This window comes from Cervus elaphus, chromosome 5, assembly GCF_910594005.1.
Source record: "Cervus elaphus chromosome 5, mCerEla1.1, whole genome shotgun sequence".
NCBI classification, from domain to species: Eukaryota; Metazoa; Chordata; class Mammalia; order Artiodactyla; family Cervidae; genus Cervus; species Cervus elaphus.
Genome location: NC_057819.1, coordinates 7,677,609 through 7,692,816, shown reverse-complemented (window position 1 = coordinate 7,692,816; position 15,208 = coordinate 7,677,609). Strand labels below are relative to the sequence as shown.

At 52.8% G+C, this 15,208-nt stretch overlaps 1 protein-coding gene across 3 annotated transcripts in view; it reads left to right on the top strand.

Moving 5' to 3' along the window:
* Positions 1–15,208, top strand: part of KIAA1671 (KIAA1671 ortholog) — a 125,010-nt gene that overhangs the window by 45,903 nt on the left and 63,899 nt on the right. The gene's annotated exons all lie outside the window — the stretch shown is intronic.

Here is a 15,208-nt window from a genome sequence, read left to right as displayed (position 1 = left end):
TCACCAAGCCGTGTTGTTATCACCATTTTATCACCGGCTCACAGAGATCCAGTGACTTGCCCAGGTCACACCACCAGTGAATGATGGAGCCTACACCATCCCACAGGTCAGTCCTTTCATCTCTCCCATATAGCTCTCTGCTCTTTGCTGGAAATTCCTTGCTGGGAATGATCTTTCACTGGCTGTCTGTCCTGTTGGACCACAAGCCCCATGGGGGCAGGGATCATCATCTCTCTCATCCCCTGCTGTCTCCCCAGAGTCCAGCGCAGGGCCTGGCGTACAGTGGGAGTGGGCATTTGTTGAATGACCAAGTGAAGGTTAAAGTACTGGTCCATTCCATTACAGCAGAACTTTTATTTGCTTATAATAGTATTTATTGTGATGATGATCTGGTTTCTCCTCTCAGAAATAGACTCATATATATATATTTTTTAAATGAAGCATCTTTCTTTGCAAACCAGTTTATTTCCTAGGAATCTGACATTTTGCTTTTTTTTTTTTTTTTGCCCCCTCTGGGAGTGAAACGAGAATGCCTATTCTGTAGAATGTCACCAGAGGAAGGAATCTGAACATTTCCTTTTAGAAATTTCTGTGTAAAAAGTTAAAGCAAAAGGGAACCATACTTGAAGATTTCAGTTGCCATGGCTACCGGGTAATCCAGTGAATCACGCCCTTACACATGGTCTCCACTAGACCTTCAACCGCCGTGTCTCAGTTACAGAATTTTGGCTTTAAAGCGAGTTTAATACAGCGAGGCTTTGAGAGGAGACTCCTGCCGCCGGGGTCTCTGCTGGCTGAAGCGCTTGAACCAGCAGGTACTTTTTGAGCCTCTCCCGCGCCCCTGTCCATCAGGGCTCACCGTCACCACCATCCCGTGGGTGCAGGGCCTGCCACCTCCTCTTCAGAGACGAGCACAATGAGCCCCAGAGAGTTGTCTGGTGTGCGCGCGTGTCCATTCGCTCTTTCACTTGTTGGCTCCTTTATTCACTTGTTCATTCACTCACTAACTATTTACCGAGCCCCTTCGCTGCCTCAGACACTGCTCTAGGCACCGAGCATCCGGGCGGGATAAGAAATGCACAGTCTTCACCCCAGCAGAGGGTATGTTCCAGCGGGAGAGACGGACAAAATGTGTGAACAGTAAGCCTGACAAATGTACGAAGGCCGTAAGACAGGATGACGTGGGAAGGAGGGGCTGGGACACGGTGTGGCGGGAAGGTCCCTAAGGGCACGTGGCTTTTGAGCAGAGATCCAAGAAGAAGGAGCCCACCCCTGGGTGTCCGGGGAAAGAGGGTTTCAGGCGGTGGGAACAGAACACACAGAGGCCCCGAGGCCAGAAGCAGCTTGGAGAGGTTGAGGCCGACAGTCGGGTCAGTATCGTCCCGCCTGATATCGAGCAGGGGGTGGGGAGAGGTAGACTGGGGCCTTGAGGGCCAGGGCAGAGCAATCCAATTTATTTATTTATTTTTAAAGATTTTTTTTTTAATGTGGACCTTATTTAAAGTCTTTATTGAATTTGTTACAATATTGCTTCTGTTTTTATGTTTTGGTATTTTGGCTCTGAGGCATGTGGGATCCCAGCTCCCTGAGTGGGGACTGAACCCGCACCCCTGCGTTGGATGGCGAGGTCCTAACCAGTGGCCCACCAGGAGATTCCGGGCACAGAGAGTCTGAGGACAGAGCGTTTGGCATTTGGCGTTCACTCTGGTCATGGCAGAGAGCTGAGGGTGTACTTTCAGTGGAGGCTGGCGTGATAGGATGGAAATGGGGGCTGGAACCTGCTGCTGGAGGAGGGATGTCGGGGGTGGGTGGGGGGAGACGTGATCTGGTTTAGGTTATATTTTGGGGAGGAGGGGAGAGGGGAGAGGAACTGAGGAGGGTTTCCAGGTTACAGGCCAGTGGGGTGGGCAGGGGGCCTTGTGTGGAGGAAGCAGATTTGAGAACAGGGACCAAGAGTCCTGTCCTGGCATGTTTCGTTTGAGGCGCCATCAGATTTCTAAGCAGAGAGGGAGGTGGAACTGAAGGAGGCTTCCCTTTGGCTTTGCTTTAAAAAAAATTTTTTTTGAGGGACATGTGGGATCTTTGTTCCCCTAACGGGGTTGGAGCCCACACCCCTTATACTGGAAGCAAGCAGTCTTAACCCCTGGACCACAGGGGAAGTCCGCCATTTGGCTTTTAAAGATGAGGGATGTTCACGCTTTCCTGATGGGGCTGGCCCATCGCGGGAGGCACGCTGGTGCTGCAGGGAACGGGGGACAGGCAGCTGCAGGGTGACGCCCTGGAGTTGGTGAGAGGGGATGAGAGCTGAGGGTGGCCTGGGCTGCAAGTGAGGCCCTTTCTTCCGCAGCAGCCAGAGGGAGGCAGGGCGGGCTCCTGGATGCCAGGGCCAGGAGCGGGTGGGCTCAGTCTCCTCTGATTCTCTCGGTTTCTTTCAGCGAAGTGAGAGGGACTTGGCGACTAGTGGAAAGAGAGAATTGATGATGCTCTGAAGGCAGGCAGGTTCCCGGGTTCGCATCCAGCCATTCGACCCCCAGCAAGCTGCTCAGCTCGGACATCCACCGAGCGCTTCCTCCAGAGAGGTCAGGATTATGATCCCCGTTTACAGATGGATAGGGTGACAGAGGCTCAGAGAGGTGCAGCAGCCTTGCCCACAGTCACACAGCTCGTTGGTGTGGTCAGGGTTTGATGCTGGGCAGCCCGGGAACCAAGCCCGAGGCCCAGACTTCTCATCTTTCAAGAGGAGCTGAGACCAGCCGGGCCTGTTGGCAGAGCATCGCGGACATGAGAGGCGTGGTGGCACCTGCCGTGTTCCGCGCGCCATGCTCAGCCCCCCGCAGGCGCGTAAGTGATGGCCGCCCGGCCCTGCCCCACTTCTGTTGCCTGGGGTCCCCAGTAAGTGCCACTTGCTCCTGGCATCTTGAGGCTGCGCAGCGCTTTCATTGCTTCCAGAAGTCCTTCCGCCAACGGATCTCATTAAGTCCATTTTGAAATGAGAACATTTGGCAGGAGGATGGGAAGGTAGTTCTCATGGTTATTATTCAAATCTGAAATAACTTGTCTGGTGAGAATGGAGAGGCACCGGGATCTGGCCTGACACCCAGCCCTCCACCCCGCCCTCCACGCTGCCTCCCCCCGCCCCCGACACACACTCTCACTGTCCCCACATCTTTCCACTTTGGACAGAGACGCGCGCTGGCAGGAACCTCTCCGCCCCCCTGCCCCACCCCCAGAAGTTCTCACATGGAACCCGCTTGAGGACCCCCATGGGGGCTTTTGCATCCAAACAGGTTGCTATAACCTCGGTCCTGTTTTCGAGGAAAGCAGACCATCAACTCAGACCTCCTTGCGAAGGGTCTGTGTTCTCACAGCGAGGGTGGGTTCTGCTGCTCCAGGGCTCTGTCGCTTTTGCTGTTCCATCGCTCAGTCGTGTCCGACTCTTTGCGACCCCATGGACTGCAGCACACCAGGCCTCCCTGTCCGTCACCAACTCCCGGAGCGTGCTCAAACTCATGTCCATCAAGTCGGTGATGCCATCCAGCCATCTCGTCCTCTGTCGTCCTCTTCTCCTCCTGCCTTCAATCTTTGCCAGCATCAGGATCTTTTTCAATGAGTCAGCTCTTCACATCAGGTGGCCAGAGTACTGAAGCTTCAGCATCAGTCCTTCAAGTGAATATTCAGGACTGGTTTCCTTTAGGATGGACTGGTTTGGTCTCCTTGCTGTCTAAGGGACTCGCAAGAGTCTTCTCCAACACCACAGTTCTAAAGCATCAATTCTTCGGTGCTCAGCCTTCTTTATAGTCCAACTCTCACATCTGTACATGACTACTGGAAAAGCCAGAGCTTTGAGTATATGGACCTTTTTTTGGCAAAGTGATGCCTCTGCTTTTTAATATGCTGTCTAGTGGAGCTAAGAATGGTTAAACAGGAAAAGTGATGCCTCTGCTTTTTAATATGCTGTCTAGTGGGGCTAAGAATGGTTAAACAGGAGCAGAAGTGCCCATTGCTGAGACCCAGGGGCAGGCGATTTTGTGCAGAGCCCCAAACTCTCTGGAGGGCTCTGGGACTGAGGGAGGAAGGCAAGGTTTCTGCCGGGCCTACTGCCTACCAGCCTGTCCCTGGGATCCGATCAGGTGCGGGCGGAGGCTCTGAAGCTGCCAAGCCAGACTTGTTCCCGGTCTGCTGCAGATGGCGGTTGGAGGGCTGAGCTGGGAGTTCTTCCTGTTCTTTCTGGGCTGAGTGAAAAAACAAAGTCTGGGGCTTTCAGGAAATTCTGCCTGCTGTGTGCCCTGGGTCTCCTCAGACGGGAAGAGACCTGGCACCCATACACCAGCCCTGGCACCCGGGAATTCCGAAAAGAACTGAGGGCGCTCAGCATGGCCCACAGGGTCCACGAGCTATCCCCAAGGGCTGCCGCTGGGGCACCTCGTTTGCCAAATCAGAAACATCTCAGGTTTCACTTGTCCTCAGCTGCATTATGGAGCAGGCAGAGCTGAATGTCAACCTTCACCCACGGCACGCGAGGTCTGCTGGGGGCCTCTGGCTTCTCGGGCTCCCACGTCCCCTCTTCCCCTGCATTTCTGCGGGCCCCATTTGGGCTTCCCAGCTAGTGCTGGTGGTGAAGAACCCGCCTGCCAATGCAGGAGATGGAGACATGAGTTTGTTCCCTGGGTTGGAAAGATGCCCTAGAGGAGGGCATGGGAACCCACTCCTTGCCTGGAGAATCCCATGGACAGCAGATCCTGGGGGGCTGCAGTCCATAGGGTCGCAAAGGGTCGGGCAGGACTGAAGCGACTTAGCACACAGTCGGCCAAGACTCACCCGCGCCCTGCCCCTCAGTGCCCTCAGGGCCCTGCTCACTGTGAGAGCCGCCCCTGTTCTGTGTGTGGCAGCTTTGTGGGGATGTAACTGACGCACCACATGCGTAGTTTGATGAGTTTTCACACGTTCCCGAGGACCCGCCGCTGCGATGAAAATACTGAACGTGTCCCTCAATCAGCTTCCCCCTGCCCCTCTGCAGCCCATCCCTCCCTCCCTCTGCCCTCAAGCAGCCGCTGCTCTGCTCTCTGTCACTGTAGATTAGCCTGTGTTTTCTAGGCTTTTCTATGAGTGGAGTGGGACACCACGTACTCTCCTGCATCTGGTTTCTTTCACTCACATGTGAGGGTCATCCATGGCCTAGTGGGTACCAGCGGCCCATTCCTTTTGATCGCTCAGGGCCGTTCTGCTGCGTGGAGGTACCAGTGTGTGTACCCCTTCATCTGTTGACAGACATTTGGGATGATTCCGCGTTCTGGCTCGTATGAATACAGCTGCTGTGAGCGTTCTTGTTCATTTTCTGTATGGACACGTGATTTCGTTCCTCTTGGGTTAACACCTAGAAGTGGAGTGGCTGGATCATATGGTGAGTGAGTGAAGTCGCTCAGTTGTGTCCGAGTCTTTGTGACCCCATGGACTGTAGCCTACCAGACTCCTCCCTCCATGGGATTCTCCAAGCAAGAATACTGGAGTGGGTTGCCATTTCCTTCTCTAGGGGATCTTCCTGACTCAGGGATCGAACCCGGGTCTCCTGCGTTGCAGGCAGACGCTTTAACCTCTGAGCCACCAGGGAAGCCTGATAGGCATATGTTAAACTTGTTTAGAAGCTGCCATACTGTCTTCCAGTACCATTTGGTCCCATTTTGCGTCTCATCCCCTGAGAGTTTCACTTGCCCACATCTTCACCGTCACTACTTGGTCCAACACTGCCATTTTGTCGGGAAAGATGGTTTTGAAGATGCTGAAAGTAGCAAAAGACCCCTCATAAAGATGGGCCAAACCAAAAGGATGTGTGTTATTCACAAGATTTACCTGGTGGTACAGGGGATGTAGTGCAGGGTTCATTAAACTATGGCCTGTGAGCTAAGGATGGGTTTTACATGTTTAAAAGATTAAAAAAAAAAAAACAAAAAAAACCCCACAAAACAGAAAAGTATGTCACAGTAACCAGATGTGGCTATAGCAAGACCTAAAATATTTACTATCTGGCCCTTTTCAAAAGTCTGTCACAGGACTAGCCTGGTGGCTCAGTGGTTAAGAGTCCCACTCCCAAAGCTGGGGGCGCAGGTTTGATCCCTGGTCAGGGAAGTTCTGCATGCTGTGTGGCACAACCAATAATTAAATAATTTTAAAAGTTTACCACATCTTGAATTAGTGGATTAACCCCAGTTCTTTCCACCTTCCTACTATCCCTTCAGTGTCTTGTCCTCTCATGGTCCCAAAGTGGCTGCCACAGCTCCAGCCATTTCTGGGAGACTTGACAACATCCAGCTAAGGGAGAGAGGGTGCACTGGGAGGAAGACTTCTCCCTGAGCACAGCCAGCAAACTCCCCCCACCCCCCAACCCCAGATCCCATTGGCCAGGATTTTGGTCCCATCCACATGCTTTTGCTGCAAGAGAGGGTAGGAAGTGAATAGTCAGCGTTTTCAAGACTTAGCCAGGAAGGAAGAACTTTGCTCACAGCTATATTTTTCTGTGCGGGTTCTTTGGTTAGTTTCCCAGTGCCTGATTGTCTTGAATGAGTTTGAGCTGAGTATGAGAACCCTGTGTGTCCCTCGCCTTGGTTCCTTCATCTGAGGTTTGGGAGAGTGATGTCTCCTTTACGGGCCGATGAGAACCAATGAGATTTATATAAAGTGCCCAGTGCATTGCACATAGTGCTGGAGGACAGGATAGTGTGATGGTCTCCCCGGGTCCTTGCTGTGGGACCTTGGCCGAGGAGCTTGGCTTTTGTCAGCCTTACTTCTCTTGTCTGTAAAATGGGTATAAGATGGTCTCCGTACTTACAAGGTGATGCTGAAGAGTCTGTGAATTCTCTGATTCAGAGCATCAGCCTGGGCCTGGTGTCTGGTTAGACCTTGAGACACGTTAGCTGGGTGCTAGGCCTCAGGATGCGCCCTGGAGATGCAAAAAGGAATTGAAAACAGCCCTGACCTTCCAGTGCCTGCAGCCGGTGGGGGAGGGGTGTGGATATCGGCCCTGATAGTTTTCATCTGTTCTTTACTTTTGGCTGTGCTGTCTCTGGTGCTGTGCAGGCTTTCTCTAGTTGAGGCACGTGGGGCCACTCCCCAGTTGAGGTGTGCGGGCTTCTCGTTGTGGTGGCTTCAGGGCACAGGCTCCAGGTGTGAGGGCTTTAGTAGTTGTGGCTCGAGGGGCTTCAAGCTTGGGCTCAGTGGCAGGGGCACGCAGGCTTAGTTGCTCCACGGCATGTGGGATCTTGGTTTCCTGACCAGGGATCAAACCCGCATCTCCTGCATTGGCAGGTGGATTCTCATCCACTGCACCACCAGGGAAGTCCCATCGCCCTTATATTTATGATGTGATGGGAAAACCCAGGGGTTGGGGAGCCCAGAGGAGGCACTGAACTGAGTGGGAGAGAGTAGCAGGGAAGGCTTCCTGGAGGGGAGGGCATCATTGTGGAGTCTTTAAGGGTGAGTAGGAATCGGCCCGGGAAAGAGGAGAGGATGAGACCGCAGGACCAACGTCATCATGCTTGGACTTCCCTAGTGGTCTAGTGGTTAAGACTCTGTGCTTCCAGTTTAGGGGGCGCGGGTTTGATCCCTGGTTGGGGAACTAAGATCCCGCATGCCACATGGCTAAAAAATAAATAAGTAATTTTTTAAAAGTTATTGTGCATCTCCCCTTTCCTCCCCTCCCTCTCTTGCCTACCCTATTTCTCCTTCCTGCCTCACCCCTTCTTCCCCTTCTTTGCTTCACTGGTTCATTTACCCATTCATTCAGCGAACACTTACTGAGAGCAGGCGGTGTGCCAGGCAAGGGGGCAACAGCAGAGAGTAAGACACTCCAGGTTTATGCTCTCACGAGACTTGCTTGGAGAGATCACACTAAATCAATACCAGGTAGTGAAAAGGAACATGTAAAAGAAAGATTGAGGGCAGGAGGAGAAGGGGACGACAGAGGATGAGACGGCTGGATGGCATCACCGACTCGATGGACATGAGTTTGAGCACGCTCCGGGAGTTGGTGATGGCCCCGGGAAGCCTGGCGTGCTGCAGTCCATGGGGTCGCAAAGAGTCGGACACGACTGAGCGACTGAACTGAAAGGAAAGAGCGCTAAGACTGAGAAGGTCTGGCAGCTCCTTTGTGTTGTTGGGTGATCAGGGCAGGGACTGGGGACAAAGACTCAGAAATACGAAGGCTGCCTGGTGTGGAGGCCGCAGCCTTTCCCTGGCAGGAAGCAGCCAGGTGGGGGGAGCTGGGGGTGGGGGCAATCTCACCTTCATTACCCCGGAGAGGTCGGGGGCTCTGGAGGACTTTGAGCCCAGGCTGGCTCAAGGTCCCGGGCTCCGAGGCTGCCAGAATACAGCCTTGTGCCTCCCGGGTGGGCGGTGGTGAGGGCCTGTGGGGAGATGCCAAGATGCCAAGGCCGCCTGGCCACCCCCTTCCTGCCGTCGCTCCCTCCCCGCCGCCCAGCACAGCCTGGCTCCTGGAACAGCGTGGGCGGCACAGAGGAGGGCCCCCACCCACGATCCGAGGAACAAGGCGCCAGATGATAGAGCTCTAGCCCGGCAGGGAGAAAGCGTGCAGCGAGCGGGACCGAGTGGGGACCGTTACAGCAGCTCTGAGATGAGCGGAGGGCGAGCTGGGTGGTGGGAATGGTGGGGTTGGGCCTGGGGGCTCCCCGGCACCCTTGTGCTCACTGAGCCGCAGCTGCCGAGAGACAGCACAGGCCTCCCGGCCAGCCTTCACCCCCAGTGACTGACCGTGCGGCCTCAGCCTCGCTGTCTCAGTGTCCTCTGTGTAATGGGGGCGGTGGTTCTGCTCCCACAGGATAGAACATGCACCGTGTAGCCTTCCGCAGCACCTGGAAAGGGGAGGACCATGTTTATCCCATTTTAAAGAAAAGGAAGGAGGGGCTCAGAGAGGGTGAGTCACTTGCCCTGGGTCACACAGCGCACAGTCCGTCCTGGGAGGCCTGCCTTTAACCATGTGTGCGGGGAATGACAAGAGACGGCGTAGCGCCTGGCGCGTCATTGGTGCTGAGAAAGCGTCCACCGCGTCCTAGCAGCGTTTGAATAGACGTGGATTTGGCATTTGGAAGGCCGTTTCCCTTCATAAGTTTGTTCTCAGAAAAGTGAACGCTGCAGCCATGGACATCCCCGTCGGAGCCCAAGGCCCTGCCGCCTACCTTTGCTGGGGCCTGCTTTGGGCACCTTGACCCGGGGGGCAGGTGTCTTGATTTCCTTTTGTGAGATGAGGCCCCTCGGGCGAGAGGAGGCCACACGACAGCCCACGGCCGCACGGTGTCTGGGCCCGGCAGGGACGGGGGGCCTTAGACACGAGGCAGCTGGGGTTTGAGTTGGGCTCCCCCACTTCCCAGAGACGGGGGAGCACCGCCCGGGCACCCTCAGTGGCTGGGGGCAGAGCCTGGTGGGCCTCAAGCCCGAGTCAGTGGGCCCAGGACCCGCCTTCTCGCCTCCCTTCAGCCGGGGCAGCTACAGAGCCCCCTGCAAGGCCGCCTGGGTCGGCTGAGGCCGAGAGGGCGTCTCCGAGGCCGTCTCGGGAAACCTGTGCCGTCACGGTCAGGCTTCACTTGGGGTTCACTTGCGGCCGCCCGAGTCTGAGGAAGTAAAGCAGAGAGGAGGAAAGAACAGGGGTCTGGACCCTGCTCCTGAGACCACCTCTTCTGCACCCCAGAAGCCAACCCCGTTCTACCATGAATTCTACCATGAAGCGGGGCGCTCGCAGGGGCAGCGTAGCCGGGTGGTCAGGAGCCCCGGCTTTGTGCCCAGCCAGCCCCCGGCTCGAGCCTAGTTCTGCACTTGGCTCCCCTGTGGCGCAGGCTCCAGTCCCCCTCATTTCACTTTCCTCATCTGCACCGCGCGGGTTACAACCCTCCTGGCTTCCTCAAGTCAGGGGGTGACAGCAGGCCCTCAGCGACTGAGCTCCGCCGAGGTTGCTTATCGTCCGGGGCCGGGGCCGGAGCCTCTCACCCGCCACAGTGCCCAGCACCAAGTAGGTCCCCATTCAAACGCTTGTTGAAGTCAGAAGGTGTCGGGAGGGGGCGTAGGAGCAGGGACAGGAAGGCCTTTTCTTCCCCTCCTTCCGGCCTTTTGTTATCGTGGGGAGAGTCTTTAGGTCTTGGGATGCAACTTAGGGGCACTTAGCCCAGGATAGCAGGCTCAGTACTCGGGGATAAATCTCCTGGGAGACATCGTGACTCCTTCATCCCAGTCGTAATTTCTTGTTCCCCAAGAACATCTTGCTCTCGTTCACTAACCGATCCAAACAGGTGGGATTTCAGCGGCTCCTGTGGAAAGGGAAGCCTAAAGGATCTTCTAAAGGAGATCAGTCCTGAGTGTTCATTGGAAGGACTGAAGTTGGCCACCTGATGCGAAGAGCTGACTCATTGGAAAAGACCCTGATGCTGGGATAGATTGAAGGCGGGAGGAGAAGGGGACGACAGAGGATGAGACTGTTGGATAGCATCACCGACTCAATGGACACGGGTTTGAGTAAACTCCGGGAGTTGGTGATGGACAGGGAGGCCTGGCGTGCTGCAGTCCATGGGGTTGCAGAGTTGGACACGACTGAGGGACTGAACTGAACTGAACTGAACTGTGGAAACGGGCGTGTTGACCAACCCCAGGCAAGGGGATCAGACCTCAGTGGGGCCCCTCTCCTTACCAGGAAGCCCAAGGAGGGTTGGCAGCGCTCCAGAAACACTGTCCCAGAGCCCCAGGGCAGCGCTGTGGCTGTGTGAACTGGGTGGGGCCCTCAGCCCACCTCGTTTCCATTTCAGAGAAGGCGGACCCTGCAGCTTTATTAGATGCCCAGCTCTTCAAAAGGGGACTGTAATTACAGACCGACCTTGCCACATGGGGCGGGGCCACACAGCGGGCTCTCCCCAGCGTGGAAAATGCTCCTTTTTCCACTTGCATTCGGGGTGGGGCCTGATAAAGCAGAGAGACAAGTTTCCTGGCTGTTTCTACAAAGATTTCCTTTTCAGATTGTTTTTTTCTCCCCCCACCACTCCCCTTCCAAGGTTAATTAGGGGCATCTTAGGTCATTAAAATGACTACTTGAATAAGAATGTGATAAATGAACACAAGGAAACAGTCGTGGGCTTGGTTTATAAATAATCTGGGATTGACTTGTCAGGTCAAGTCATTTCTGTTTTCTTTTTTCTCCCATATCAGAATTCTTTTCCCTGTTGCCTTGGAAACAAGCCTAGGCAGAGGGATGCTGGGAGTTGTGTGACTCAGGTTCAAGCCTCAGTGATCCCCTCATTTCACACGGTAGGCACATCAAGTGCTGGATGCTGAGAATCAAGGTTGAACAGGACACATACCTGCTGCCCCTGGTCTCAGAGTCCAGTGGGGAGACTGACTGGTCAGTTGAGCTACAGCTCAGATTGTTAATGATGCGGGAGAGGGTTGTTTGGCAAAGTGGGAGCCCAGAGGTGGCCCCCTGGGGGGCATGTATCAGGGGAGGCTTCTTGGAGGAGGGAGTACCTAAGCTGAGCTGTGAAGGACAGTAGATGCTGACCAGGTGAGGAACAGGTGGGACAGTTTCCTCGCCCAAGGGAACAGCATGTGCAAAGGGCTGAACAAGAGACAGCCTGGCACATCCCAGGATGGCAGTTGGTCCGGTCGGGCTAGGGTGGAGAGACCTGGGAGTGGAGGTCAGACCTGAGGCCAGAGACCCTGTCAAATGCAGATTGTGAGCGACCCTGTGGAAAATCAGGGCCCCTGTCACAGGTGTACCCTGAGGTCTGGGACAGCCGTCTACCTGGGCCTGGTTCTTCAATGAAAGGAGAAGTTTGGCCACCAACCGGCCCTTTAAAAGCTTTGCTCCATCCCACAGGGAGAGAAAACAGGTTGTTTTTTTTTTTTTAATATTTATTTATTTGGCCACCTCGGGTCTTCGTTGCATCACGGGATCTTTCGTTGCGATGCACAGTCTCTAGTTGCGGGATGCGAGCTTAGCTGCTCCAACGCGTGTGGGATCTTAGTCCCCTGACCAAAGATCAAACCCATGTCCCCTGGATTGCAAGGCAGAGTCTTCATCACTGGACTGCCAGGAAAGTCCCTGAGAAAACAGATTTAAGCTGGGTCCACAAATCAGCCCTTCCCACACATGGTCCCCGGAATTAGTCTCTAGGCCAGTTGTCAAGAAAGGAAACTTTGATTTGCACCCAGACAAGTCTTTCTGCAGAAATTTCCTGACCAGAGGAGATTTGAGGACACCCCAAGAAGGGTGTAGACTAGTCACCGCCCTCATGCATGGGGCTTGGGTGCAGAACTGGCTGTTCTAAGGAGTTTTAGAGGTGTGGAGAGAGTCTGGCTTCTGCCCTGGAAGGAGGAGGGCTTTGCAGTCGTACAGGTCTGGGTTCAAGTCCCAGAGCCCCACAAGCTCAGTGACCTTGAACAAATACCTTCAGCTCTTGAAAACCTCACTGCCCTTCTCTGCGAACCGGGGATAATTAATAACAGGGCTCACCCCATAGGGTTGTTGCCAGGATTATGTGAGGTAAGGTGCCTGGGTAACCAGTTTCCATAGAGCAGATCCTCAATTCATCGTCACTATTATTACCACCACATCACCTTCCTTATCAACATAATATCGATACATATTATATATAATACAATTATGTATATATAATATTATTTTAATGTATTTTGAGACCTTGCATGCCTACTCCTGGAATGTCTGGTTTTTTGGGAAGCAGGATCATGTAATTGAGACCTCCTGTGGGAGATTTGGAAAAGACTGAGGTTGTTGAAGGTGGTCTCGAGGTGGGGGGACATCTGATAGAGATGGAGAACAGGGGAAAGCAGCTCTTGGCAGGGGTACAGGGGGTACAGCATGTGCAGAAGCCCAGGGGGAGGGTGGAATATGACTATGCCCAGTGGCCTTTGCAAATGCCATTCAGCTTTCTTGGAGAACTCCTATTCATCCTTCAAAACCCTACCTAGATTTCCTTTTTCCAGTTAAAATAAATGATCCTCAATAAATGATCATCTTCCATTTGTTTGTCTTTCCTCAACTTCCTACTTTCTTAGTTGGGTCTCCACTTCTTAACAGTCCCATCATAGTGTGTTATTCACTAGTCTTTCTTAGCTCTTGGTATTTGTATTGCAAATGTTCTTTTTTTTTTTTTTCTCGGCGTTTTCTTCCACTGAGGGATTCTCTATAGAGTGTTCACGTTTGTATCAGATATGGGGGAGAAAATTATAGTCTCGGGTTTGCTATGGTCCATTGGGATACCCTCTCCTCTTAATGGCTGAGAATCAGAGAACTACCCCAAGCTCTTCAGGGACTATAGTCCCTTTGGGATCAGTACGGAGCTCACATAAAGTAACTGAACAGGGAAATTTGTCAAATGAATGAATGAGTGACATGCTGATTTCTGTAACGGCAAACGCACGTCTGGAAATGGTGACCTCTGGTCTCTACCTCCTACTGTGGTGGTAAAATTCTCCTCTATTTCCTGGATCGCAGTGGCTTCTCCAGAGTCCTTTGGATTAATTATGTAAGGAGATGACTTTCTTTCCTTTTTGATGCCCAGCAACCTCCCAAGAGTTTCCTGGAGAGAATAGAAGAGTTTGCAGAAAAAGTCCTCTGGCAGGGAAAGCGTTCAGGCTGTGCCCCAGTTTTCAGAAAGGGACGCTTTTTATAGTCAGACTTTTAGACCACATTGTACCTAAAGGGAGCCGGGAGCTGGGAGCAGGCAGGCAGTCTGGCTTTCTAGCTCCCTTCTGCACCCCTCTCCCCTGGTGTGGAAGGAGGCGGACTGTGTGATCCTGCCCACCGCCTAGTCCCCGCTGCTCTTCCCAACACTTGTCTTCCTTCTAGACTGATTTGGCAAAGGCTGGTCTTCCTGTCCTTGCTTAAGGTGCAAGGCCGGGGATTGCACACTCCACCACTTCATAGCTGTGTGACCTTAGGCCAGTCACGGAATCCCTCGGCCTCAGTTTTTTCCATCTGTAAAATGGGGGTAGTAATCCTAGCACAGACCTCATTTCATTGTTGGGAGGAGCAGACAATGTGTTACTAATACGATGCCTGGCACTCACAGCCCATGGTACCAATAGCATCAGTGACAGTGACAGCCTTTGATGAGTTCCTCTCTGAAAATCAGGGAGGCTCAGTAACTTTCTTAGGGCCACATAGTCTAAGAAGAGCTAGAGAAGAGTTGTTGTTCAGTCCCTCAGTCCTGTCCAACTCTTTGCAACCTCATGGACTGTAGCACACCAGGCTCCTCTGTCCACTATATCCCAGAGTTTGCTCAGATTCATGTCCTTTGAGTCAGTGATGCTATCCAACCACTTCATCCTCTGCCGCCCCCTTCTCTGTCTGCCTGATTCAATCTTTCCAGGCGTCAGGGTCTTTTCCAATGAGTCAGTGACAGGTCCACAAACCTTTAACTGTGATGCTGTATTGATTTAGCAAATCCAGGGCTGTGTCGAGGGTGAGGTGACTAAGGCACACACATAAGGTCTACAGCTTAAGAGAGCACCCAAAAAAATAGGTTATCAAGATAAATAATTTTTCATACAGCATTCTTTGAAAATCAAAATTAATTCACAAAACCGACCGCTGACATAACACATAAAGGTGGGATCAATATCGCTGACTTTTCGTTTTGCCTCTGACTTGGATGTGGGTCAGCGCAGCACTGAACAGGTCTCTTTTTTTGTTGAATGATAAGGTTTTTACGACCTTCTCACAAATATAACTATCACATGTGACTGTGATAAACACCTCTGTGGCAAAAATGTCTTGTATAGATCATGCTCATTTCTGGACAAAGTGCTGGGTGTGGATCAAGACACTCGGGGTCAAAAGGCAGGCTCATCCTTCCACCCCAGCCTTTTATTATGAAAAATTTCAAACATATGGAGAAATTATACATCCCCACCAGGAATATTCTGTAATTGGTCACATTTTGCTACATTTGCCTAAGAAAAATCTAGCCTCCCATCCCTTCCTTAGTGTACAGGTTTTTTTTTTTTTTTTTTCCCCCTGTGTTTCAAAGTGAGCTATAGATGTCAGTACACTTTAGCATGTGTGTCGCTAACTGGCAGGGCATTGTTTTTAAGAATTTTGATTTAGAATGTTAAAGTCCCTTCAGAAAACGCATACCCATCTCCGTCTCTGTCTGTGAGTAAATATGACTCTTCTACCATAGCCTGGCCAACACTGGAT